Source organism: Suricata suricatta, chromosome 8 (genome assembly GCF_006229205.1).
Source record: "Suricata suricatta isolate VVHF042 chromosome 8, meerkat_22Aug2017_6uvM2_HiC, whole genome shotgun sequence".
Taxonomy (NCBI): domain Eukaryota; kingdom Metazoa; phylum Chordata; class Mammalia; order Carnivora; family Herpestidae; genus Suricata; species Suricata suricatta.
In genome coordinates this window covers 44,005,524-44,033,328 of record NC_043707.1, presented here as the reverse complement: position 1 = coordinate 44,033,328, position 27,805 = coordinate 44,005,524, and the positions used below count along the sequence as shown (strand labels likewise).

At 39.0% G+C, this 27,805-nt stretch overlaps 1 pseudogene; it reads left to right on the top strand.

Annotated features, from left to right (window-relative positions):
* Positions 1–1,592: 1,592 nt before the first annotated feature.
* On the top strand, positions 1,593–26,543 carry LOC115297597 (annotated as a pseudogene).
* The last annotated feature ends 1,262 nt before the right edge of the window (positions 26,544–27,805 follow it).

Sequence of the window (27,805 nt, the reverse complement as noted above, 5' to 3'; positions counted from 1 at the left end):
AGTGGCTTAAATAATATAGAAGCTAATTTCTCTTTTCTGTAAAATAAGTCTAGAAATGAGAAGTTGAAGCAAAGCAGCACAGTTTCATTTGAGACCTGAGTTTCACTATCTTTAGTCCATGTCTTCTTTCTTCATGATCCAATAGGCTTGCTCATCTATCATTCTCATTAGTTTGTAAGTGTATCAAGGACAAGAATCATTTCTTACTTCCTTTTTTAGCCACGGCACCTAACACATACTGGCTCTAAGCAGAATTTATTGAATGAATAAATGGATAAAACAAAACAATGAATGAATGAGTGAAAAACAAATGGAGGACAAGTGTAGTGAGGGTACAATTACCAAACAGGCAGCAGTACAGTCATTGCTCAGTTAGTAAATACACCAGAGGAAATCTTATGGGGAGAAGAGCTATTTAAACTGAATATTGAGTGAGGGGCAAAACTTGAATGAAAAATAAAGTTGTTATTTTGGTGCTAGAAATATAGGATTTGGAATCAAAAGACTGGCTTGCAGCCATCCCTAACTCCACCATTCACCAGATGTGTAATTTTTGGCAAAGTAAGGAAAAATCTCTGAGCCCCTAGCCTCATCTATAAAATGGAGATAATAATAAATACCTTTTAGATTTTTATGAGGTTTTCTTTATTCTTTTAGCATAAATGTATGCCATCCCATTTTATTCCATGCTATATATTAATTCTTCTATAAAAATATTCATTCTTCAAAATGTACCATTCTTATTAACCATCCTTATGAAGGCTGCTAATTTTATCTGTCAACTTCATAAAGCCAAGGGGTGCCCAGGTTAAACATTATTTCTGGGTGTGGTGCTTTTGATTGAGATTACCATTTGAATCAGTAGACTCAGTGAAGTAGATAGCCCTCCCCAATATGGGCAAGTATCATTTAATCCACTGAGGGCCTGAATAGAACAAGATGCAGACCAAAAAAAGGAATTGTCTTCTTGCTTGCCCACTGAGATAGAACACTGGTGTTCCCCTGCCCTTAGGCTGGGATTAACACCACTGGTTCACCTAGTTCTCAGGTCTTTGGACTGGGACCAGAATTAAACAGATTGAGGGAATGTTCAGATTCCATTCCATCTACTTACCCACCTATCTACCAATCTATCTACCTACCTACCTACCTACCTACCTACCTACCTATCTATCTATCAATCTATCCATTTACAGGCAAACCTCATTTTATTGTACTTTCCATTACTGTGCTTCACAGAGATCACATTTTTACAAATTAAAAGTTTATAGCAACCCTACATGGAGCAAGACTATCAGCACCATCTTTCCAAGAGTATTTGCTCATTTTGTATCTCTGTGTCACATCTTGGTAATTCTCTCAATATCTCAAACTTTTCCTTAGTATTATATTTTTTATGGAGATCTGTGATCAATGATCTTTGATGTTACTAATAAAATTGTTTTGGGGTGCCAGAAGCTGCCTATGTAAGATGGTGAACTTAACTGACAAATGCTTTATGTGTTCTGACTCTTCTCCCATCTCACTCCCTTTCCTCAGACTTTCCTACTGCCTGAGACACACTAAAAAGTAGGCCAATTAACAACTCTACAATGGCCTGTAAGTGTTCAAGTGAAAAAAAGAATAACATGTCTTTCACTTTTTAAAAAATTTATTCTAAGAGAGAGTATGAGAGAGAGAGGGAGAGAAGGGAAGGGAGAGACGGGGAGGGAGAGGGGGAAGGAGGAGAGAGAGAGAGAGAGAGAGAGAGAGAGAGAGAGAGAGAGAGAGAAGGGGCTGAGAAGACGGAGAGAGAGAGAATCCCAAGCAGGCTCTGCACTGTCAATGCAGAGATCAACATGGGGCTCAAACTCACAAACTCATGAGATCATGACCTGAGCTGAAATGAAGAGTCAGATGCTTAACTGACTGAGCCACCCAGGTGCCCCAATGTCTTTCACTTGAAATCAAAAGCTAGAAATGACCATGCTTAGCGAGGAACACTTTTGAAAGCTGAGATCGGCCAAAGACTAGGCCTCTTGCATTAGTTAGCCAAGTTGCAAATGCAAAGAAAAAGTTCTTAGAGGAAATTAAAAGTGCTACTCCAGTGAACATGCTAATGATGAGAAAGCGGAACAGCCTTATTACTGATATAGAGAAAGTTCTAGTGGTCTGCATGAAGGATCAAACCAGCCACAACATTCCCGTAAGACAAAGGCTAACCCACAGCAAGGCCCTAACCCTCTTAAATTCTATGAAGACTGAGAAGTGAGGAAGCTACAGAAGAGAAGTTTAAAGCTAACAAAGGTTACAGATTGAAGGAAAGAAGCCATCTCCACAATGCAAGTGTGCAAGGTGAAACAGCAAGTGCTGATGCAGAAGCTGCAGCAAGCTCTCCGGAAGATCCAGCTAAGATAATTAATGAAGGTGGCTACACTAAACAATAGGTGGTCAGTGTAGACAAAACAGCTTCCTGCTGCAGAAAAAGATGCCATTTAGAACTACCATAGCAAGGGAGGAAAAATCAAGCTTTGACGCACCAAAGAACAAGCAGACAGTCTCAACAGGAGCAAATGCAGCTGGTGACTTCAAGTTGAAACCAGTACTCATTGACCATTCCAAAAATCCTTAAGAATGATGCTAAATCTACTCTGCCTGAACTAAATAAATGGAACAATAAAGCCTGGATGATAGCACATCTGCTTATAATATGGTTTACTTGAATATCTTAAATGCACTATTGAGACCTAGTGTTCAGAAAAAAAGATTCCTTCCAAAATAGTATGGCTCATTGACAATGTACCTGGTCACCTAAAAGCTCTGATGGAGATACCATGAGATTAATGTTGTTTTCATCCCTGCTAACACAACATCCATTCTCCAGTCCATTGATTAAGGAGTCATTTCAACTTTTAAGACTTATTGTTTAGAAATACATTTTGTAAGGCTATAGCTGCCATACATAGGGATTCCTCTGATGGATCTGGGCAAAGTAAATGGAAAACCTTCTGGAAAGGATTCACCATTCTACATGTCATTAAGAATATTCATGATTCAGGTTAAGAGATCACAATATCAACATTATCAGGAATTTGGAAGAAGTTGATTCCAACCTTCATGGATGACTTTGAGGAGGTCAAGACTTTAGTGGAGGAAGTGACTGCAGATGTGCTAGAAAAACCAAGAGAAATAAAATGAGAAATGGAGATATGTTGGAATTGCTACAATCTCACAATAAAACTTTCATGGATGAGGAATTGCTTCTTGCAGATGAATAAGGAAAGTAGTTTCTTGAGATAAAATCTGCTCCTTGGGAAGATGCTGTGCATATTGTTGAAATGACAACAAAGGATTTAGAACATTCTAGAAACTTAGTTGGTAATGCAGTGGCAGGGTTTGAGGACTGACTACAATTTTGAAATAAGCTCTACTGTGAGCAAAATGCTATCAAGAGGCATTACATGTTACAGAGAAATTTTTCATGAAAGGAAGAATGAGTTAATGTGGCAAACTTTAGGGTTATCTTATGTTAGGGAATTGCCACAGCCACTCCAACCTTCAGCAACCACCACCCTTATCAGTCAGCAGCCATCAACACTGAGGCAAGACCCTCCACCAGCAAAAGGTTTATTAATTATAATCTGCTAAAAGCTCAGATGATGGTTTGCATTTTTAAGCAATAAAATACTTTTAATTAAGGCATGCATACTGAGTTTTTAGACATAATATTATTGCACACTTCACAGATTACAGTATAGTGGAAACATAGCTTTATATGCACTGGGAAACCAAATCAATTCATTTGACTCATTTTCCTGCAATATTCACTTCACTGCAGTGGTCTGGAACCAAATCTGCAATATGTCTAAGGTATGGCTGCATGTATATATGTTCTACATACATATGTTTGATGTGTTATATATATACACAATATATATTATATACTTATATATTACATAGATATGATGTAAGTATGATGCTGGGTAGGTTAGGTGTATTAAATGCATTTTCCACATCATATTTTCAACTCATGATGGGTTTATTGGCATATAACCCCATTGTAAGTCAAGGAAGATCTGTACATATACATATACATCCCCTGCTGGTTCTATGTATCATATATATGACATATTATACATGTAGAATATATATATGTATGTGTATATATACATATAGATATAGATTCCCTATTGGTTCTGTTTCTCTGGAGAATCCTATACATTTATCATAAAAAATACATTTTCTTATCACCAAATAGATCAACATTTTGGTCCCAAGATACTGGTCAGTGTCTATTAAATATTTTATTTTTTCACTGGTTCACTCAATTCATTCATTTATTTTCAGGCAATATTCTAGTCCCTGATGATTTCATACTGAACAAGACAGATGATGTGAACCTGTTTCTTACATTCTGGTGAATGAGACAGAAATCCTCTGAAGGAAGTAAACATGGTGATAAGAGAAAAGATGGTCATTTCAGGCAGGGGGATTATGAGAACCCTGTCTGAGTCATTAATACCTGGGCTATGATGTGGAGAATCCATGACCCAGACATATAGAGAGCTGGGAAATAAATATTCCAGGGAGAAGAAATAGCAACTGCAATGAATGAAAGCTTAAAGTGTTTGAGAAACAAGGTAAGGTAATGCTGGCTGTTATAATAATTAAACTTCAAAATCTCAGTGGCTTAACAGTAAAAATTTATTTTCCATTTACTTAAAATCTAATTGCTGCCTGAGGTTTTCATCCACATCCACATCCAGCTAATGGGTGAAGGAAGAAAGGGTTATGTCTGGAGGTCTTTTAATGGTCTAGGCTTCTAAGTGATACCTGTCACCTCCACTCCCATTTTGCTGGTAGGACTCAGTCAAAGGCCATACTTAAATAGCAAAGGGCAAAGAGAAATGTAATTTTAGGATCTCAGTCTAATGGAGAGTTCAGAGGAGTGGTCTGCCATGGAACTAGTCAGTTTCTGAGGGAGAGAAGAAAACAGAAAAGGAGGAAGTGAGGAAAAGGAGAGAAGGAAGAGGACAGGGAGAAGGAGAATGAAAAAAGGAGGAAAAAGAGGAGGAGGATAAGGAGGGAAGAAGAGAGGGAGGAAAACTAATAATGTGACACTGAGAATGAGGCAAGAGCATGCAGAGCCTTTTAGGACACAGCAGCTCTCATTTTAATCAGTGAGCAATCCTCTGAGAAGTTTTAAGCATGAAGTGACCTGCTCAGCTTAACTTTTTAAAAATATGTCTCCGCTGTGGAAATGCATTTGAGAGGAACAAGAGTAGAAGATTAAGTTGCTACTGAAAAAATTTATATAGAAGAGGGTCATAATTTGCTGAAGGATACTGAAAGTGAACATGGAACCGAGCCGTTGGATTTGAGATACATTTTGGATATAAAGCCAACAAGGATGTAGATGATCGGTAACAATTTTGTGAATCAATGAATGAACAGTAATGCGTAGTATTTACTGAGCACATACTGTGTCAGACTCCATGCTGAGAGCTATTCATGGATTATGACATTTAACATAATAACTTATGAAGTGGGTATTATTATTATTTCCATTTTATGGATGAAGAAATTGAGGCACAGAGAGCTAAAATCACTTGATTGTGGTTAAACAAGCCGGCATCAGAACACAGGCATTCTGACCTCACAGCCCTGGCCTAGGCAATCCACAGTTCTCTCCTAAAGGTAATAAGCCTATTAATGATGATCTTCAAATGATTCCAAACTCCCAGCCACCTTTCCCTTAGCCCCGTACAGAGAAATCACCCAAGTAACATCGTCAAGCATTATAGGTAAACTCCAAGATGCTGGAGGTATTTATGGTGCCCTGTTTTTTTGGGGAGTTCACATCTTGTCTCTGAAATCCCTGTCTTTGGTAACTCCTGTTAAAGCTAGTTGTAATGTACTTGTAAGAACAAATGCTCAGAGGAGAGTCTGTTCTGAATTAGAAAATTGTTGCTGCTAAGGAGCCCCTGGGGGATGGGGAGTTGGGGGTGGAGGGCTGCACATGGGTTTGGCATGGCAGGCCCCTGTGCTGATAATGAATGGGGAAACGTGGCCGGTAAGGCCCACAGAAAGAAAAACACTTAAGCCCCTTGATGAAAGGCCAGATGAGAAGGTAAGTGTTATAATTCAACTGAAAATAAAAGCCAGCGGCAGGTTATCCTTCCTTCCAGGCGGACAGTTTACGGACCGCCTTCCTGCAGCTACAGTGGCAGTGATGGATTATCTGGGAAGGTGAAGCAGCTGAGCCCCTCTCCCCCTCCTTTTCCACCTCCAAATCCCCCTCAGGCTACAAGGTTTCAGAGCAGCTTTAATCCCTCTTAGCCTCCACTCTCTCTCCCACAAATCCCAAGACATGTCCCGGCAGTTGTGAGGACTGGGGAGCATCCTCCCAAGCTGTTTCCTGAAATCCAAGCCTGAAAGACAGGAGTTGGGCTTCAGGTGGCTGCCAGAGCCTCCATTCATTACCCTGCTCGGAGGACTGTTTGAGGAGTCCGGCCTCAGAGGGAGTGTTGGTGGTTCAAGAGTGGCTCGCTCAAGGTACATCTGGAGTGAGCTGCTCGCTTCCGAAGGCCGTCGGCAAGCCTTCCGGGAGGACGCAGTATTGAGACTGACTGGGGGTAGGCATGGAGAGCGGGTCCTCTGCCCCAGCCGGGCTCTGCCTCCGCTCTTTCAAAATAAAGAGGACTCCGAGTTCTGTTCTTTCTGCCCCTTATTCGAGTTCCCATAATGATCAGCTTGAGTTGCCAGTCCTTTCAAAGGCATTTTATTTATATTGGGAACTCTGGGTTCCTCAAAACCTTCCAAGAGGTATGAATATGTCTCTAGTTTTGGAATTCCAAGGCTCTTGGCGGGCTGTTTTTGGATAAGAAGGCTATTCTGGAGTCTCTCATCTCTCTCTACAGGGGAAACTATCATGCTTCCTTTTCAAAGGCTGCCCAGAATCTCTAGACTTAAAGCAAACAGACAGAACAACAGACAAGTTATCTGTCTTTTCCCACACTTTGCTTATCTCCTCTAAGGATCTTACATTCAATACTTGATGCAACAAGTAATAAAGAAAGAGTTAGAGGAAGTAAAGGGCCCCTGAAATCATATAGGATGATGAACCTCTTTGAACAAAAGATAATTCTCCTTCAAGTACCCCTCCATCTTTTAGTCCCAGTCACATTTTGTAGGAAATCCCCTTTAGACTATTCCATGAATATTTATCATGTTACAGCATATCAGCTTTATAAACCTAAAATTAAGAAATCCTACCCACACAATCATAACTGTTATGTACTCTAAGTCTTAGAATTGAAGGAACATTTGGGTATATAAAATGGTATGGGTTTTAGACTGGGACAAATATGGACTCAGATTATACCATTTATAGGTAGGGTCTTAAACAATTCTATTTTTTCAGCTACAAAATGAAGGTAGTCCCTGAAAAACTACTGTGGGAATTTACTGAGGTATGTAAACCCCTACACGATTATGAAATCGCATCCTTTCCCTACAGAGATAAATTTGAATTAAACCAGAAAGGAGGTTGAGGTGTTTCCTGTTTTCTATAATTCCCTATAGCCTATTCCTGGGGAAGCAAAAAATAAATAAATAAATAAAGATAGCTGTTTTTCTTTCTAGTCACAACAACAATCTGACCTTTTATATATGCATAACATGTAATGCCTTCCAAAGAATATTCATATTCACTTCATATCACATTGAGTCTTCAGAGTCATTCCATAAATATGCACTACTTCAGCCCTGGGTCAAGAGCCGGGTAACCATGCTTTTAATAGCAAAGAAGCACAGGTTTTAGGACTGGTGGTTTAGAAATAAGAAGGGAAGCAGAGGCAGAGAGAGAGAGAGAGCAGACGGTCTTGATTGCCAAGGCCTTGTCTTCCAAACAGGGACATAAAACCAACCCACAGAAGGGCAAGACGCAGTGTTTGCCAGGGCAGTACGAAAAGCAGAACACATGAGGCTCACAGGCACCCCAGGTCTTCAGAGAAGGGAGAGAGCAGCAGCGTGGACTGCAGGGGCCTGGGACAGTCCTGTGGCATGTAAGCCGGGCCTCATGGGAAAGATAAACTGAACACACAGAAAGAATAAGTAAGAAGAATGTACTTGTGTCAAGGACCACAGCCGGGGGCTCCCAACCCTGCCTGCATGTTCAAAACATCTGCGGAGAGCTTTTAGAATTCTGATGCCCAGTCCCCAGCCCCAGAAATTCTGCTTTACCTGGCTGGGCTGGGGACCCAGGGATCAGAATTTTTCTTTTTAAGTTTTCCCTGTTGATTCCAATGCAGCGAAGGTATTGCACTGTACAGTACTGAGCCTTTACCTACGTCCACGGAATTAGGTATATAAATCTCTCGTAATAAAATAAGATACATTTGTGAGAATTAGTTTAGGAGTTCGGGGTTCTGTTTCTTGGGTTTTCTGTAAGTCTTCCTGAACAAAGATGCAAGATTATTTATTATAAGTCATGTATCCTGAAAATGTGCTGTCCAAGCCTGGTCTGGTAAATTCCTGCTACATCATGTTCTTGTTATGTAAACATATTCGGATGAAGGTGCACTGTCACACTCACCAGGTGCTGGGTTTTAGTGCACATCTGGGTCTCGGGTTCCCCACACACAGTACAGCAGACACCGACTCACTCAGGGGCCTTCAGAACCAGACCGCAGACTGCACAGAAGGGCTGCGTGTTCTAATTTGAGGAGCAAGGGCTACCTAGCAGCCTTTGACTAGAGAAGCTACATTTCTATCCATTTGTGGCTATTATACAGCTGGCTTCTAATAATAACTCATTTAAAAAAGGAATGAGGAAGATGTCAGTAAGATAGAGCAGGGAGTTCCAAATACCTGTTCCAAAAGAGCGCTCTTCACTACAGTCAAAAACTGGAAATAGCTCCAAGGTCCATCAATGGATGAAGGGATAAATGAACTATAATATATACATTCAGTGAATGGTTATTTATTTTTTAAAAGTACTGATATATGCAAATGAACATAAAATATGAATAAACCTCTATTAACGTCATGCTAAGTTAAGTAAAAGAAGCCAGACATAAAAGGCCCTATGTTGCATGATTCCCCTTATGTGAAATATTCGTAGAGATGGAATGCAGACTGGTGGCTGTCAGGGACAGGAAGGAGGGATGAGGGCCAGACTGCTTAATAGGCGTGGGGTTCTACTCTGGAGGGGCAGAAATGCTTCCGAACCAGCCAGAGGCAGTGGCTGCATAATATTATGAATGCCACTGCATTGTTCACCTTAACATGGTCCATTTTACCTCCGTAACTTATTATTCTGAAAAAGGAATGCCCTGTGGGGTTAGATGATGGATCCATCTCCACTCTAAAACTGTACAACTGTAAGGGGCCCCTGGGTGGCCCAGTCGGTTAAGTATCTGACTTCAGCTCAGGTCATGATCTCACGGTTCATGAGTTCAAGCCCCATGTCGGGCTTTGTGCTGACAGCTCAGAGCTGCTATTTGGTGGAGTCTTTAGCATTTTCTCTCTATAAAATCATGCCATCCCCTAATAGTGACAGTTTTACTTCTTCTTTAATATGGATGCATTTTACTTCTTTTTCTTGCCTAATTGCCCTGCTACAACTTCTAGAATTGAAGTGGTGGGAGGGAGCATCCTTGTTATGTTCCTGATCTTAGAGGAAAACCTTCCAGCTTTTCTCCATGGAGTATAGCATTAGCTGTTGGCTTGTCATTTACAGCCCTTCTCTCTCTCACTCTCTCTCCCCATCTCCTGCTTGTGCTCTGTCTCTCTCTCTCAAAAATAAATAAAGATTAACAAAAAATTTTAATTGTATAACTGTGACTATAAGTATCATTTTTAAAGTATAACAAGTATCAAGGAAAACATACAGAAAAAGTGCTCTGTGGATTCACATGAAGAGGTGGGGGCAAGAGAAAGGTTCCACGAAGGAGACGTTTAGGCAAGGTCCTGAGGGAGACAGGGAATTCTACCTGGAGATGGCAAAGGGTGTTCAGACAGACACGGAGACAGGAACTTGCGGAGGGGCAGCTGGTGGGAGAGTTTGGTCCGTATAGGGGATGGGAATCTAAGGCTGGAAATACGGGTCCGAGCCACACTGACGACCTAAACGCCAGGGTAAAAATGTTTAAACTTCATTTGGACTCAGACAGATTATCTTTAAAAGTTTTGGAGTAAACGAGCTCCAAGCAATTCTAATAAGAATGGGAACTGTACCTTGTCCCAGTTGTCCTGGCCTCAGAGTGTAAGGGAGACGCTAGAGAAAGGCAGGGAGCAGTTAACGGTAAGGACCCTGACGCCAGACCGCTGCATGTGACTCCTGGCTCTGCCACACTCAAGTCAGGTGCATTCAAGCCAGTTACTTAACCTCTTCCTGCCCCAGTGCTGTCATCTGTAAAGTGGAACAATGACCGCCTCACAGAATTGTTGAAAGCATTAAAAAATTCAAAAAAGTGCTTAGAGTAACACATAGAGCAGAGACATGAATCCTGCGTATTCAGGAAAGAATGGGATTAGTGGGGAAAATCAGACCTGCTGCTATTCTGTGTGAAGTCCTTTGTATGAATTCAGTGTTCCACTGGACTTGGAAGAATATGATGTTTTATAGGACATTTGTGCAAGAGTAAACACTGGACAATGAAGTTTTATAAATTTATTGGGGCATGCGATACAGACCATTTAGTAAGAGATGAATAATATCAGGATGATGCCCTTCCAAAGTATCCTCACATGACCTAGAGAGTTTTCCTATGCCCAGATTCCTCGGGAGCATGTGGAATCATTACTTTGGAATGGACACACATTGATGAAAATATTGGAGGGAAAGAAACCACATGGTGTGGAGCAAAGTCTGGCAACAGGAGATGGTATTGGTTGAGGACACGTGTTTTTATCTGTAAGACTGACAGTGCTTGAGGGGAAAGGAGAGAGCTGAAGCTGGGATCAACTGAGTTCAGAGGGAAGGCAGCTCTCGTGGCCACCTCGAGAAGGTGCTAGCTGCTAAAACTGACAGCACAAGGTTCTCCAATAAACTCACCCTCTAAGCTAGAATTCAAGCCTTTTGTATCGATCAGCCAATAAATCCACGGCACACCTGTATTGTAGCAGGTTGATATAGTAGTTTCCCGGGACATACTGATGAAAAAGACAAATATCCTGACTATGTTACAGTTTAGCAGGGGAGAAGGAATCAAGTGTGTTGATGTCTCAAAGGCATTTCAAAATCAATGTGTATGAAAGTGAGTTCCAGAACTTCCCTCTGGTCTTCTTCTAGGTTTCCTTTTGTAGTAAATTCTATAAGCCAAAGTTCATCCTTTACAACTTTGGCTCATTACCTCTACATCCAATTCATCACTAAGTCTTGCACATTTTGCCTCTTAAATATTTTTTTTAAGTCCATCCACTTGTTTTCACCTCCAAGGCCTCAGTCTTGGAGCCACCATCTCCTGGACCATAGCAAAAGCCTCCCAACAGGTGTCTCACATCCACTCTGTCCTCCTGCCAATCAGTCCTTCATCTGGCCTCCAGACCCTTTCCTGACCTGCCTACTGCCTACTTCTCTGTTACCATCACTTTCTTGCCACATCACCACAATTCCTCAAACTTGACACGTGCCCTCCTGCCACAGGCTTTATGTATGTTGTCCCTGACTGACTTCTCATCCCTTAGTTAACTACTGTTCATTCTTGGGAGCTCAGCTCAAACATTGCTTCCTTGCAGAAAGCCTCCCTCATTGGCCAGATCAGACCTCCCAGTTAGTAACTTCTCTTAGCCCTATGCATCCTGTCTCCAGAGGTCTTATACAATTAATAACTATAGATTTATTTGTGTGATTATTTAATTGAGTTCTACTTCTTCCTACTTATCATTATTTCCCCAGTATCTAGCACAGCGCCTGATGATAATCTGTTCAATGAATGAATGAAAGGAAGAATAAATAAATTACCAATAACCTCTGCCAGGGCTCTGTGCTCTTAACAACAATCAGAGCCATCAAGGAGGGTTTCTGTGAGCTTTTGATATTTGAACAGCTATTGAGAGAATGAATAGAAATTAGACAGCTGAAGAAAGCAGGAAGGCACGCTTCAGACAGAGGAGACAGCCCTGAGATGAAAGTGAGCACAAAACAATCATGGATGTAGACATATCCAGTGTGGAGAGAAGGGCAAAGAATTGCCCAGTGCTCAGTGGTGATGGGAATATTAACCTGGGGGGCTCAGTTGGTTAAGCGTCTGACTTCAGCTCAGGTCATGATCTCATGGTGTGTAAGCTCAAGCCCTGTGTCAGGCTCTGTGCGGATAGCTCAGAGCCTAGATCCTGCTTTGGATTCTGTGTCTCCCTCTCTCTCTGCCCCTCCCTTGCTCTCTCTCTCTCAAAAATAAACAAACATTTTAAAATTTAAAAAATAAACAGTGGCTAGAGAAACATGATGTTGAGGCTTTGTTTCTACTGGATTTTGATTCTATGGTCAGTGAAAAGCCATTAATGTTTTTACAAGTTAAATACCACATTTGGTATATAAAAGGCTTTTTAAAGATTATTCAAGCTTATAAAAGACAAATTGAGAAGAATGTAAGAAAAAGAGAGGCCATGTTTTGGAGGCCATATCTGTGACTTGGATAAGAGGCTATGATAGCCTGGATTAGGGTAGGTAGACAGAAGCATCAGAAGAACATTTAGGAAGTTTGTGAAAATACTCATAAAAATGGGGGGAGGGGTACCTGAAAGAAATTTCGCTAAGCTATCAATAACAGCTATCATTAGGTTGTGCCAATGAACGGCTCTGAGGGATCCTGACCCTTGCTCTATAATGTCTTTTACCCCAAATTATACCATAATCTAGGTACAAATGGTGTGCAAACACAACCTCAAGATAAGTCTTACAGCAATTCCTTTTAAGCTCTGAATTTCTCCTATACATACTTGGCCCCAAAAAGCCATCATATGTGCTACTATAATTTTAAGCCAAGATTTTACAATATCATTTAATAAGTATTTTCATATTTTGTTTCAGTTAATAATTACAACTTTATTGTTTCCTAGTCTTTCCAGATACAAAATTGAAGTATAATAAAGAAAAAAAAAGTATGTCCCAAACCATAAAGTTAGAAATGGCTGAGCCAGAGTTCAAATCCAGATGGGTCTGACTGCAAGATTATAGAACGCCCTAGGTCCTCTCCTCCACCATGTGGCAAACTGACAGGCCAGGCAGCTTCTCTGGAAAGTGCTTTGGAGCCCAGGCCTCCACAGGAATGGGCCATTAGCATTTCTCTTTGCCTTTACTCCCAGACATCCTTTCAGCTTGGCTTATTCTGACACCATATTTCCTATAGCAGAGGAAATACTGTGAAATATGGGAGCTTTCAGATGTGGACTTGATTGAAATGGGTGAAGTTTGTTTTCTTTTATGTTCTAGTTCTCTCTCATGCCTTCATAAGCTAGTGGATCCAGATGGCTGAAAACACCAATTAAAAACAAAGAGAACACTAGGGAAGGAGCAAGGGAGAGAGAGATACCAAGTGGTAATTAGGGATGAGACAGCTGAAATGGCTTCATGATGGTAGAGATTCTTTTATTCCAGAAGAATGTGTGTGCAAATTAGAGACCTTTTCTCCTTCTGCACTGTAAAAGCAACTTAACATTAATAAATTGCCACCAGAATTCTGTATTTCTGTAAGAAAATGTATGCCAGTGTATATTTCCACAGTAAGCAAAGTATGTTATTTAATTTACAGATTGGCTGGTGGAAACGGTGAAGGAAATAGTCAGGCTTCCTAGATCTTCACACCCACAGTCAGGCCACCTGTGTGGCTAGTCCAGGGCCTGCTGCTTAGAGGCCAGACATTTTCAAGGCCCAGCAGCCTCACCTCAAAGCAACTGAGAGAAAGGCTTAGCACCTTGAAAGCGCTTAGACTGACTGCTCTTGTATTCAGTAAAGCATATGGAGATAAACTTCTCTCAACGTAGCAGCAAAAGTGAGAAAAGCAGAGAGAGTGAGAAGAGGGGAGGTGGTGGTGGGTTTGAGGAAAAGAGAGAGAAAAGAGGAAAGGAAAAGGGGGAATGAGACAGCCTAGAGAAAAGGGAAAGAGGAGAAGAGAAAGGGAGAAGGGAAAGGGGGAAAGGGGAGAAAGGAGGCTTGATATTGAAAAACTAGAGAGGAGAATTACAGAATTACAGAATCACAAATAAATATATTTATATTACTTTCTGATACCAGAAATACTGTGAAATAGGTTAAGTAACTGCTCCAATGTACTAGATTCACTACTGGCAAATTTAGGGACAGCTCTATAATGATTTGTAATTAGCTTTATATATGCTCGTTTCTAATAAAAACTTTGCATATGTTTGAAAGCAGGTTTACTCAAGTTTATAGAATCAATTTGTTTGAGAAATTTAGGGAGCAGACAATTTCTATAGAGGAACCAAGACTGAATCATGAAGAAACAGAAAATCTGAACAGGACAAATTACTAGTAAAAAGACTGAAATCAGTAATCAAAACTTCCCAAAAACAACAAAAAAGTCCAGGACCAGATGGCTTTATTGGTGAACATTTAAAGAAAAATTAATACTAATCCTTCTCAAGCTCTTCCAGAAAAACAAATTGAAGAGAAGAGAACACATCCAAACTAATTTTATAAGGCCAGCACAATCCTGATCCCAAAGACAGACAAGGACACTATAAGAAAAGAAAATTACAGGCCAATATCTTTGATGAATATAGATGCAAAAATGCTCAACAAAATATCAGCAAATGAAGTGCAACAGTATATTAAAAGAAATATACACCATGATAAAGTGTAATTCATTCCAGTATGGTTCAGGACCCACAAATCAATAAATGTTATGCAGCACATAAACAAAGTGATAAAATCATACGATTATCTCAATAGATGCAAAAAGAGCATTTGACAAAATTTAACATTCTTTCAAATTAAAAACTCTCAAATTTGGTAGAGATCTAATGTACCTCAATGTAACAAATGCCGTATATGACAAGCCCACTGCTAACATCATACTCAATGGTAAAAAACTGAAAGCTTGTCCTCTAAGATCAGGAACAAAACGAGTTTGCCCCCTCTTGCCACTTTTATTCAACATGGCACTGAAAGTTCAAGCCAGCCAGAACAATTAGGGAAGAAACAGAGATTTCTAAAAATCCAAATCAGAAAGCAAAAAGTAAAACTGTAATTGCAGATGACTTGATACTATATATAGAAAATGCTAAAGACTCCACCATAAAACTATTAGAACTAATAAATGAATTCAGTTAAGATGAAGGAATAAAAACTAGTATTAAATATCAGTTGTGCTTCTATACACTATCAACAAACTACTGAAAAGAGAAATTAAGGAAATAATCCCATTTATAATGGCATCAAAAAGAATAAAATACTTAGCGATAAATTTAATGAAGAAGGTGAAGGAAACTAAAAAAGAGACTAAAAAAGAATGAGAAGATGTTCCACATACGGAAGAATTAATATTGCTTAAATGCCCATACTACACAAAGCCATCTAGACATTGCATGCAGTCTGCATCAAAATTCCAATAGGATGATTTATTTTTGCAGAAATAGAAAAAAAATCCTAAAATTCTTCTGGAACCACAAAAGACCCCAAATAGCCAAAGCAATTCTGAGAAAGAACAACAAAACTGGAGGTAATACACTTACTAATTTCAAATTCTATTACAAAGCTACAGTAATCAAACAGTATGGTATTCGTATAAAAACAAACACACAGATCAATGGAACAGAATAGAAAGCTATAAATAAACCTATGTGTATATGGCCAATTAATTTCCAACAAAGGAGCCAATAATATATGGGGAATAAAGGGAAAAGGATGGTCTCTTCAACACGGTGCTGTGAAAACCAGACAACCATATGCAAAAGAATGAAACTGTCCCCCTATCTTACACTATACACAAAAATAATCTCAAATGGATAAATGTAGTACCTGAAAGTATAAAACTCTTGGAAGAAAACATGCTGGGTGATCTCCTTCACACTGGTATTTGCAATGACATTTTGGATTTGGCACCAAAAGCAAAGGCAAGAAAAGCAAAAATAAACAAATGGAACAGCAGCAAACTAAAAAGCTTCTGCACAACAAAAGAAACAATCAATAAAATGAACAGGCAACCTGTTGGAATACTATGTATTAGTATAAAATACATTGGAATACTAATGGAACAGGAAAAAATATATTTGCAAGCCACAGACCCAATAAGAGGTTAATATCCAAGATACATAAAGAACCTATACAACTCAATCACAAAAAAACCCTTAGCCTGATTTTAAAATGGGCAATGGACCTAAAGAGACAGTTTTCCAGAGAAATACAAATAGTCAACAAGTACCAGAAAAGATGCTCTACATCACGAATAATCAGGAAAACGGAAAGCACAACACCACGGTGACATATCACTTCACAGCTGTTAGAATGGCTCTTACCAGAAAAGACAAGAGATAAATACTGACAAGGATGTGGAAAAGGGAACCCTTGGGACCACTGCTAGTGGGAATGTAAACTTGTACAGCCAGTATGGAAGAGTATAGAGGTTCTTTAGGAAAATAAAAACTCAACTATATAATCTGGCAATCCTACTTCTGGGTTTATATCCAAAGATAATGAAATTATCTCAAAGAGACAGCACACTCCTAGCTTCACTGCAGCATTATTCACAACCACCAAGATATGGAAACAGCTTAAATGTCCATCAATAGATGAATAAAGAAAATGTGGTAAACATTTACATTATTCAGCCTACAAAAAGGAAGTCTGCTATAATGCCCAAGATTTCAATATCACCCCTCAAAACCAGAGACCACCAGGGAAACCGAGTCACGCATGCAAAAGCAAAGGGCAGTTTTATTATGGCTTAGGCTCTCCAGGCCTAAATTCGGTCTCACGGCCTTCACCAACGCAGTGGATCCGTGCTGAGAGCCCCGAACAAGGGCTGAGTAGGGTTTTTATGGGGTTTGGGGAGGGGGAGTTACAGGAAACTGTGACATCCAATCATTATTGTACAACAGCATTGGCAGCAACTCTAACCATACACATTGTTCAGAGCGTTCGTTACTTTTGGCGGGACCCAATTACAGAGTATCTTTGAAATTAACCAATTACAGAGCGAGTTCAGGGTCTTATTTAGTGACTATAAGGCTAACTTTAACATTAGGTAACAGGGTCCTATCTAAAGTTCCCATCTGCAGGCCTCACCCTTAGGAATGTGGACAGTGGTAGCTGGCCTTCCTTGATTGGGTGTTGCAAAGGTGGTCTCTCTTGCTCTAGGCAATGTGTAACTGCCTGTTAGTTTCGGGGAATTGAACCTTAGACCTTCTAGTTCAGAGGGGGAACTTAAAGCCTGTTTGGTTTAGACCTTACACTGCTAGTTGAGACAACATGGATGTACCTGGAGGGCATTGCGCTAAGTGAAATAAACCTAAGAGAAAAACAGCTTCGTATCACATATATGAGCAATCTTAAAAAAAAAAAAAAAAAAAGGTCAAACTCATTGAAACAGAGCAAAATGGTGGCTGTCAGGGGCTGTGAGTTGGGGGAATAGGGAGAAGTTGGTAAATGGGTACAAAATTTCAGTTTTAAGATGAATAACATCTGAAGATCTAATGTATAACATGGTGGCTATAGTTGGTAATACTGCATCATATAACCGAAATTTGCTGAGAATATTTTAAGTGCTCTGTGACACACACACGCACAAAGGTAAATAATTGGGGTGATGGATGTGTTAATTAACTCACTAAAAGGTATTCTTTCACGATGTATATGTATATCAAATTATGGTGCATATTTTAAATATACTATCATTTTATTTGTCAATGATGCCTCAAAAAAGCTGAAAAAAAAAATAAAAAGGAACATCTGGGAATTAAACTCCTTAGCTTCACCTCCAGGGCATCCGATTCACTAAATGGAAAGGTTGGGGGAGCAGGGAAAGGACCTGGGAATTTGCATATGGGTAAAGAATTCAGATCAGGCAGTCCTAAACTATCTTTGAGAACCACCCAGACTTAACTTTTATAGTGTTCAGCCTCATTCTCTTCACTTCCAGTAATGTCTGTACACTCCTAATTTTCTGCGAAGTGCCTACTTAAGCAAATTACTGCATGAATTCTTCTGGGTTTTCATTTTGTTTAGCTTGTCACATGGTTTAGGTCAACCTACAACAAGTTAGGGTAGAAGTCACAGAAAGCAATTTTAGGCAGGAAGAAAGTCAAAACACAAAGGGTTATTCTTACCAAGCCATTATATGTTTTTATGTGGCAAAAATATATATATATTTATATATAAAGCCAAGAAACAAGAGCTTCTTAGGATCCAACTGTTTTCAAAACTCCATTCATTCATGTGTTTTGAATTGAGAAGACTGGAGCTGTAATAGTAGTGTCAGCAAAGCCACTAGACTATTTAGTCACTGTCGGGAGTCTTGTCATTTAGGAAATCCTAGCCCTGCTTTCAAAATCATATTGATCGCTGTGCAAACCACAAGGTTTTCCAATCGTCCCCAGCATGGTCCTAGAGTGCTCGAAACCAATTTCAGTTTAACTTCATTTAAACAGCAATATTTACTTAAACAAAATAACACTTAGAATGCAATTAAAGAAAAAAGTTATGAGATAATGTACAAATGTTCCTATAAAAACAATTGAAGAGCGCCTGAGTGGCTTAGTCGGTTGGGCTTCCGACTTCAGCTCATGTCATGATCTCACAATCTGTGGGTTTGAGCCCCGCGTCAGGCTCTGTGCTGACAGTACAGAGCCTGGAGCTAGTCTTCGGAATCTGTGTCTCCCTCTCTCTCTGACCCTCCCCTGCTCATACTCTCTCTCTCAAAAATAAACAAAACATTAAAATATTTTAAAAAACAGTTGATATATATCTGTTTAGATTTTATTTGTTTAGAAAAAGGTCTCTGAACGTATTTATTAAATGTCAACAAAGATTCCCCTTGAAAAGCTCAAATCTAGATAAACTCAATTTTTTTCACTTTTTTCTATTCAGTGTCTTTTTCTGAGGTTTGTCTAAATTAATATATAACAAAACAGAAAATAGGAAAAAATATCTTCCTGAACAGAAGTTATAGAAATCACTGTGTCATCTCAGTTCATAATTCATCATTCCATCTTCAAGAACATCTTTTCTCTTAAATAGTTTCTTTTCCTCAGATTATTCCTCCTCAGAGTCATTAAAAAATACACCTGGTAGGGTGCCTGGGTGGTTCAGTTGGTTAAGCATCCAGGTCATGTTTTCATGGTTCATGAGTTCAAGACCTGCATTGGGCTCTGTACTGATAGCACAGAGCCTGCCTCTCTTTTCCTCTCTCTCAAAAAGAAACATTAAAGAATATTTTAGGGTCACCTTCGTGGCTCAGTCATTTAAGCATCCAACTTCGCCTCAGGTTACTAGCTAATGGTGAGTGGGTTCTAGTCTTGCATAGGCTCTGTGGTGACAGCTCAGAGCCTGGAGTCTCCTTTAGATTCTGTGCCTCAATCTCTTTTTGCCCCTCCCCTGCTTGTGCACTGTCTCTTGCTGTCTCTCAAAAATAAATTAAAAATATTTTAAAAAATTAAAAATATATGTTAAAAACTACACCTGGTATATAGCAAATGAATCTCCCTTTTGTATTTCCTTTCCCTCTGATTACCAACCTTTGGACATCTTTTCATAGGAGAGTTTCCTCACTTTGCACATCCCTTTCTCCCCCAAAAGTACATTACTTCTATAAAATCTGTGGTTGTATTATATTTAAAATTGTTTTCCTTCTAATTTTAAATAATGCATACTTATAGACCATTTGGAAAAATAAAATAAAAATCAACTATAAGTGCACTATCCAAAAATACACTAAAATATTAGCTGATGTTATTTTCTTCTAAGTTTTTATATATATGGGTGTGTGTGTGTGTGTGTGTGTGTGTGTGTGTGTGTGTCTAGTTGAGTGCAATTTATTGGGCCTTCCAGAAAAAAAATTAACCAAAGAGGTGAAAGACACTGATGAAAGAAATTGAAGATGACATAAATGGAATATATACCATGCTCATGGACTGGAAGAACTAATATTATTAAAATGTCCATTATCCACAAAGCAAGCCACTGATTCAATGCAATCTCTACTAAAATCCCAATACTATTTCTCATAGCACTGAGACAAAAAAATCCTAAAATCTGTATGGAGCCACAAAGACCCTGAATAGCCAAAGCAATCTTGAGAAAAGAGAACAAGGCTGGAGGTATCACAATCCCAGATTTCAGACTATACTATAAAGCTAGACTAATAAAAACAGTATAGTACTGGCACTAAAACAGATACACAGGTCAATGAAACAGAATTGAGAGCTCAGATAAACTCATGTTGATATAGTCAATTAATCTGTGACAAAAAGGGCAAAAAGATACAACGGGAAAAGAATCTCTTCACAAATGGTTTGGGAAAACTGGAAAGCTACATACAAAAGAAAGAAACTGTACCACTTTCTTACACCACACACAAAAAATAAACTCAAAATGGATTAAAGACCTAAATGTAAGATCCCAAACCATAAAACCCCTGAAAGAAAACATAGGTGATAACCTCTTGGACATCAACCTTGGCAATATTTTTCTGGATATGCTTTCCCAGACAAGGATAACAAAAGGAAAATAAGCAACTGTGATTAAATTAAATGAAAATGTTTTTGCACAGTGAAGGGACCAATCAGCATAATGAACTGGTAACCTATTAAATAGGAGAAGATATTTGCAAATGATGTTACAATAAGAGGTTAATATCCAAAATACATAAAGTGCTCATACAACTCAACATCAAATAATAGTAATAATAACTCAATTTAAAAATGGCCAGAAGAACTGAATAGACATTTTGCAAAGAAGACATCCAGATGGCCAACAGACACATGGAAAGGTGCTCAACATCACTAATCATCAGAGAAATGCAAATCAAAACCACAATGAGCTATCACTTCATACTAATCAGAATGGCTGACTATTAAAAAGTCAAGAAATAACAAATGTTGGAGAGGATGTGGAGAAAAAGAACCTCTCACGCACTGTTAGTAAGAATGTAACTGCTGCAGTTGCTGTGGAAAAGTATGTAGGTCCTTCAAAAAACTAAAAATAAAAGTACCATACAATCCAGTTATTTCACTTCTGGGTATCTATCCAAAGCAAATGAAAACACTAATTTGAAAAGATATATGTACCCCTATGTTTATTGCAGGTTTATAATAGTCAAGATATGAAAGCAACCTAAATGTCCATTAACAGATGAACAGATAAATAAGATGTGGGGTACACACACACACACACACACACACACACACACACACACAGGAATATTATGCAACCATAAAAAGAATGAAATATTGCCATTTGCAACAACATGGATGGATCTACAGTGTATGATGCTAAGGAAAATCAGTCAGACAGAGAAAGAAAAATACCATGCGACTTCACCTATACATGAAATCTAAAAAAAACAAAACAAACAACAAAAAAGAAACAGACTAATAAATATAGAGAACAAACTAATGATTGCTAGAAGGGAGTGGGATTGAGGAGCTAGGAAAAGTAGGGGAAGGAGTTTAAGAAGCACAAATTTCCAGTTATAACTTAAATAAGTCATGGGATGAAAAGAATAGTATAGGAAACTCAGCCTATAATATTGTAATAATGTGTGGTAACATCAAAACTACACATAAGTGTATGTATTATATATATTATATATAATGTATATAATTGTCAAATCACTATGGTGTATACCCCAAACGAATATATTATATATCAACTATACTTCGATTAAACTTAAAAAAAAAGATACCTGAATCTCTTACCCATACCAATTTCAAATCCCTTGGAAAAGGGCTTGAATTGGTTCAGTTGCCCATTTCTATTCCTATCAACTATGGACAATGTGCAGAGTCATAAACAGGGCACCTAGAAGCTGATCACTAGGAACAGAGGCCACAGTAAAAGGGACCCCAAATGTACTCCAAATATATCTTACTATATAATCAAAGACTGGTAGAAGACCTACTGGGTGCACACTTGTCTCTGAAAGGGAAAACTCAGGCTCTTGCCTTTAGAGAGATACATTATTTCAGTAACTGATGGTGTTCTGTGTATTAGGTGAGTTTCATTTTATTATGGCCAACTATTCAGTAATCCATAACTTCATAATTGTCCACTTAGATATAACTCTTCTATACTTTCTCTGGAAAGTAAGAGCTGAACACCACTCTGCTTTTTTTGAAATATGGACTTATGGATATAGTTGGAAGTTATTAACATGAATTCATGGTTTTAATTTATATAGGTGATAGATTAGATAGATAGATAGATTAGATAGATAGAGAGATAGACAGACAGACAGATAATGTGTGTATATACACGGAGAAATGGAAAAGTGGCCCATGATATCCAGACACTGGCTGACACCCACAATTAGACCTTGAGGCTCTCCTTTATAACTGATGTCCAATATAAATCATCTTACAGAGCATCAATATCAGACAAGCCCACTCTGCGACTTTATCAACCAAAGACAGGAATGTTCTTGAAACAGCACAAAAACAAAAACAAAAACAAAAACAAGAACAACAACAAAAAAACCACTTTGTAGCTTGAAGCATAAAAAAATAAACGGGATTTCTGTGCAAACCACAAAAATAATGAAACATTCCTCAATTTTAGCTACTGTGTTGACTGCTTCTTCTCAAATTATAGCTTTAATCTCTCTCTAGTCTTCTCTCTTTCTAAATAAAATATATTAAGGTTTCCAGAACAAAGTCCCACTTCCTTAAATCCTTCCCCAAAACACCTAACATGAGCCCAAATATTGTACTAAGTTCCTACACTCTCTTACTAAGATGAATCATGATTATCCATGGTGGACTGCCTCCCTCATGGCAGTAAGTAGTAACAACTTATTCAAGTACAGGTGTGTTCCTGGTGGACTTTGGCCTGAGTACTGACGTGCGTGTGTGTGTGTGTGTGTGTGTGTGTGTATTTCCTAAATTTCCTGCCTGCTGACAGGTTCTAAAACAATATTCTAGTAGCCATGAACACCTCTAACACTCATATTAGATTCTAAATATCCTTTTACAATAAGGCAACGGGACTCCTTACAGAAAAGACTAATTCAAGGACTGGGGCAGGGAAAGTAAGAGATGAGCCCAGAACATCTTATCCTGCCAGGAAGAAAGAGACAGATAGATGGTAGGGAGAGAGGGGTTGGGGGGCGGGAGGAAGGAGGAAGGAAGGAAGGGAAGGAAAGAAAGAGAGGAAGATGGGAACTTGTTAAAGGACACAGTTGAAGGGGCTCTTGATTACCAAGTATGAGACAATTTGAACAACAAAATAATAAAGTTAGTAATGGATTACAGCTTACAAAATAGATAAAGGTCCATCAGCACATACAAAGATAAATAACTGGATAAGTAAATAAATGAAGGAGAAGGAATAGTTCTTCCTTACATTACAATTCCAAGTAAAAAATGTAAACAAAAATAATGAAAATGGAAAATAATCAACTAACAAATACCAAATGTTTCAAGTAAAAATCATCAATGGATTAGAAAAAATTAGTGGGCAAAAGTACAATGATAAACAAGGTATATTCATGGTCTCAAAATATCTCACCACTAGATATTTATTAATTGTAAAAAAATGTTAACTTTAGAGTAGAAAAAACTGGAAAACATGATCTTAATCATGTAAAAAATGTTAAAATAACTAGTAATGAGAAAATATCTTAATCATGTGCTTCCTGATGCCACACTGTGAAAAACACAATACTTGCTTCTTTGGTAATCTTAATTATGAAGAAATGCCTGTTATACCCAAAAAGAAGAATAGTCTACAAAATAACTGACAAGCACTCTTCAAAAGCGCCAAAGTGATAATAGAAAAAAATAAGATTAGAAGACTGTTCCAGATTAAAGAACATGTGAAAAATAATGGTGATATATGGTCCTTGACCAGAAAAATTATATTAATTGTTAAAATATGAATAAGATCTATTAGATTAGATAATAATATTGCATCAATGTTAGCTTCCTGATTTTAATAACTATGTTGTGGTTATATAAGATGTTAACATTTAGGGAATCAGGACTATGGAGTATATGAGACTTCTTAAAACTATTTTTGAACACTTTCATAAGCCTGCAGCTATTTAACAATGAAAAGAGTTTTTTTAATTTAAAAATTGGACTTCTATCTTATAATTTAAAAAATAGACTTCGATCTTGTACCCTTGTTCTACTGATGTACTAAACTAACAAAAGGGCAGTTAAACTTTAAGCCTTCAAAAGCCACATGTCATAAATGCCTCTTTAGGGAATAGTTAACACATAGGTTACAAAAATTGCAAGGATGTATATATTATCTAAACGCATTTTACTCATTTTCAGTTTCAAAAAAATACTAGTGTTCATATTACATGAAATTTTAAAAATTGCTCAGGCAATTCTACACATTGTAGCTTTTTCCTATTATTTTCTTCTTTTTCCTAATTCCTTCTATTATTGCATTCTCAATTAAGTTTCTGTTCCATTTATTTTTTTTCTTAGGTAACTTTGTTTTTCAATATTTCTCAAAAAATTAATAAAATAAATTAATCAACAGTAAAAAGGCACCCATAAATTCATCCGATTTTTTAAATGATTATTTTATTTAAATGTATAAAAAATAAACTATATGTGTTTTTAACAGTGCCAATGTTACAAAGAAGAAACAGCATTATAACTGTCATAATTTAATTCATCATGCCCAAGGCTATATCTACCCAAAGTCACAAAAGAATGTAATCAGCCAGATGTTTGGTTCCAAAAACAAAAAAGATATAACTATATGACTATTAGAAACACCTGGTGTTTGTAGAGATTATTCCAGTTTTCCTCAGATGTGCAGTTCATCTCCCTGGGTAGATGAACACAGCTTCTCTCACACTCCACTATCTATAAGGTCCAGAAATAGCCAAGCCTAAGTAAATCTATAGATTGTTGACACTTCAAGATGAAGGGATAGCTCACATTATGTTAACTAACACAGTATGTTTTGAAATCGTCTTTACTGCCTGACAAATCCTAAGAATGCTGGTTAAAAACACAGCCCAAAAGAGACTCCCTATTCACAGTAATTAATCAGCCATGGACGAGGGGTGATTCAAAGTTGGAAGCAATGCCAGCAGCCTGGAGTGACCATGTTCTAATATATTTAGAATAATAGCTTCTTTGGTCCACTGGAGGCAGAGAAGGCAAATAGTAACACAGAACACTTAGCCTCAAAACCTCAGGAAATATAGGCCTTTCGTTAGTTTTGGTAATATCTTAGCTCCCTAGGGAGTCTCTCTATCAAAAGATGCCCCAGCCCTGTAGCCAAAGTCTTAGGGTATGTTGTAGATGCCCTTGGTCAGCACCAGGAAGTAACTATAACATTTTGTTATAAAAATTACAGCATTTAATATGTAGGGCTTTTATACTTATCATTATGATTTCCTTTCAGTTTAAAACTCTCTGTTTTAGTCAGCACCGCAGCCCCACTGTATAAACAACCATCACCAGGCACCACTTAGTATGCCTATTTCTAAATTTATGAACAAGTGGAGTGTTTGTGGAGAGGAATTAAGATAGTGGAGGAGCACAGGGACCCTTTGTTTGCTTCATCCCTCGAACACAGCTAGATAAATATCAAATCATTCTGAACACCCAAGAAATGTACCTGAGGACTGAGAGAACAAACTGCACAACGAGAGGGAGAAAGCAGGCCACACCATGGAAGGTAGGAGGTGCAAAAACAGGATCTGGGGGAGGAAAGAGTTGCAGGTGGCTATAGAGGGAAGGGAGTCCTGATCATGGGGGTGAGGGAGAGAAAGAGAGAGAGACAGGGCAGAGCACCACTGACTGGGAAAATGAGAAGGACTGATAATCATCAGTTTTTACCAGTAGCAGAGCTCAAAGGCTAAAGTTTTGGAAGTCCATGCCATGGCAGGTGTGGAGCCTGGGGGTTGCAGTGGTGCTCCAACGGAGGGGGAGGGCAGTGGCCAGGGAGCACGGTCTGAGGACCCCCTAGGTTGCACTGGGAGAGACAGTTCCCCTTTTTAGAGTGCATGTGGGAGAGATAGCATGGCCTCTCAGGACATAAAAAAAAGGCAGTGAGTGTCACAGTGCTGTCCCATCCACTAGCACAGGCGCAAAGGTACCTGCTGAGAGCAGTTAACCTGGATGCTGGTTTTAGGCTTCTCTTTACTGTAAACACCAGGCCCCCACATATTGGAGCAACTACCATTCTGGGACAAGAAGGCACCAGCCACATCCCACCAAGACCCACACCCAGTGAAGATCCCTGCCATGCTGGGTCCCTAAAATTTGGAGTTTTCAAACAGCCAGCATGCTTAAGATTAAACACAGGTACACTGCACCGCTGGGTGAGCAGACAGCCTGGACACAGACAGGTGAAGGCAGGGATCTGTGGGATGCCTGGGACACACCAGGGAAGATTATTCACTTTCCTATGAGGGAGGGCTTCCTAGACAATGGTGGATACAAATTATCCTCTTGGAAGAGAGAGAGAGCTGACACCATTTTAATCTCCCTGCGAGTATCGACATGGACGGACTTCACCGAGAAACACGGTTCCCCCAGTGGAGGCTTGAGCAGTTTACACCAAGCCCCCACCCCCGCACTCTGCAGGTGCATCTTTTACTCGGGCAAGTGTGCCTGCGAGCCAGAGCAGCAGCAACCCCTCCCCCAGAAGACCAGCACAAATCCCCCACACGCACCAAGTCTGCTGACGACAGAGTGCTGCAAAGCTTCGTTCTAGTGGAAATAGGATCTGGCTTCTTTGAACAAGTAGACTAACTAAAGCACACCTACTGAAAACTTGCCACACACTAGAAAAGGTCCAATCCCCCTCCAGCCCCGCTCCCCATGCAGGAAAGAGAAACTCTGCAGAGGACTGACCGGAGGGAAAGAGCAGCCGAAACACAGCAGCACAGTGAGTACAGCACATACCAGCAATACCTCCTGAAGCCCCAGGCCCTGGACAGTATATAACTGCTTCTTAATAAAGCCATTTATCACGAGCAAGAAACATAACAGGCTTTCCCAACACACAGAATAAGACAGAGACCTAGACAAAAATGTCAATTGGAGGAATTCATCCCAAAAGAAAGAACAAGAAAAGGTCATGGCCAGAGATCTAACTGAAACAGATATAAGGAATACGCCTGATCCAGAATTTAAAACAACAATCCTAAAGATTCTAGTTGGGCTTGAGAAGAGCACAGAAAACACCAAGGAACCTGGGTGGCTCATTCACTTAAGGGTCCACTCTTGATTTCAGCTCATGTCATGATCTCACAGTTTGTGGGATCGATCCTGGTGTCAGGCTCTGTGCTCACAGCGTTGCACTTGCTTGGGATTCTCTCTCTCTCTCTCTCTCTCTCTCTCTGCCCCTCCACTGATCACCCTCTCTCTCAAAAATAAATACAATAAACTTAAAAAGTATACCAGGGAGTCCTTTACCCCAGAGATAAAAGACCCAAAAACTTAGACCAAAATTAAAAATGCTATAACTGAGATGTGAAACCAACTGGATGTAATGACCACATGGATGGAAAAAACAGAGGACCAAATAAGTGATATAGAATATAAAATTACGGAAAATAATGAGGCTGATGAGGGAAAAAATTATGATCTTAAGGTAGACTTAGGGAACGTAGCAACCCACAAAGCACAATAACATTTGCATCATAGGAATTCCAGAAGAAGAGAGGGG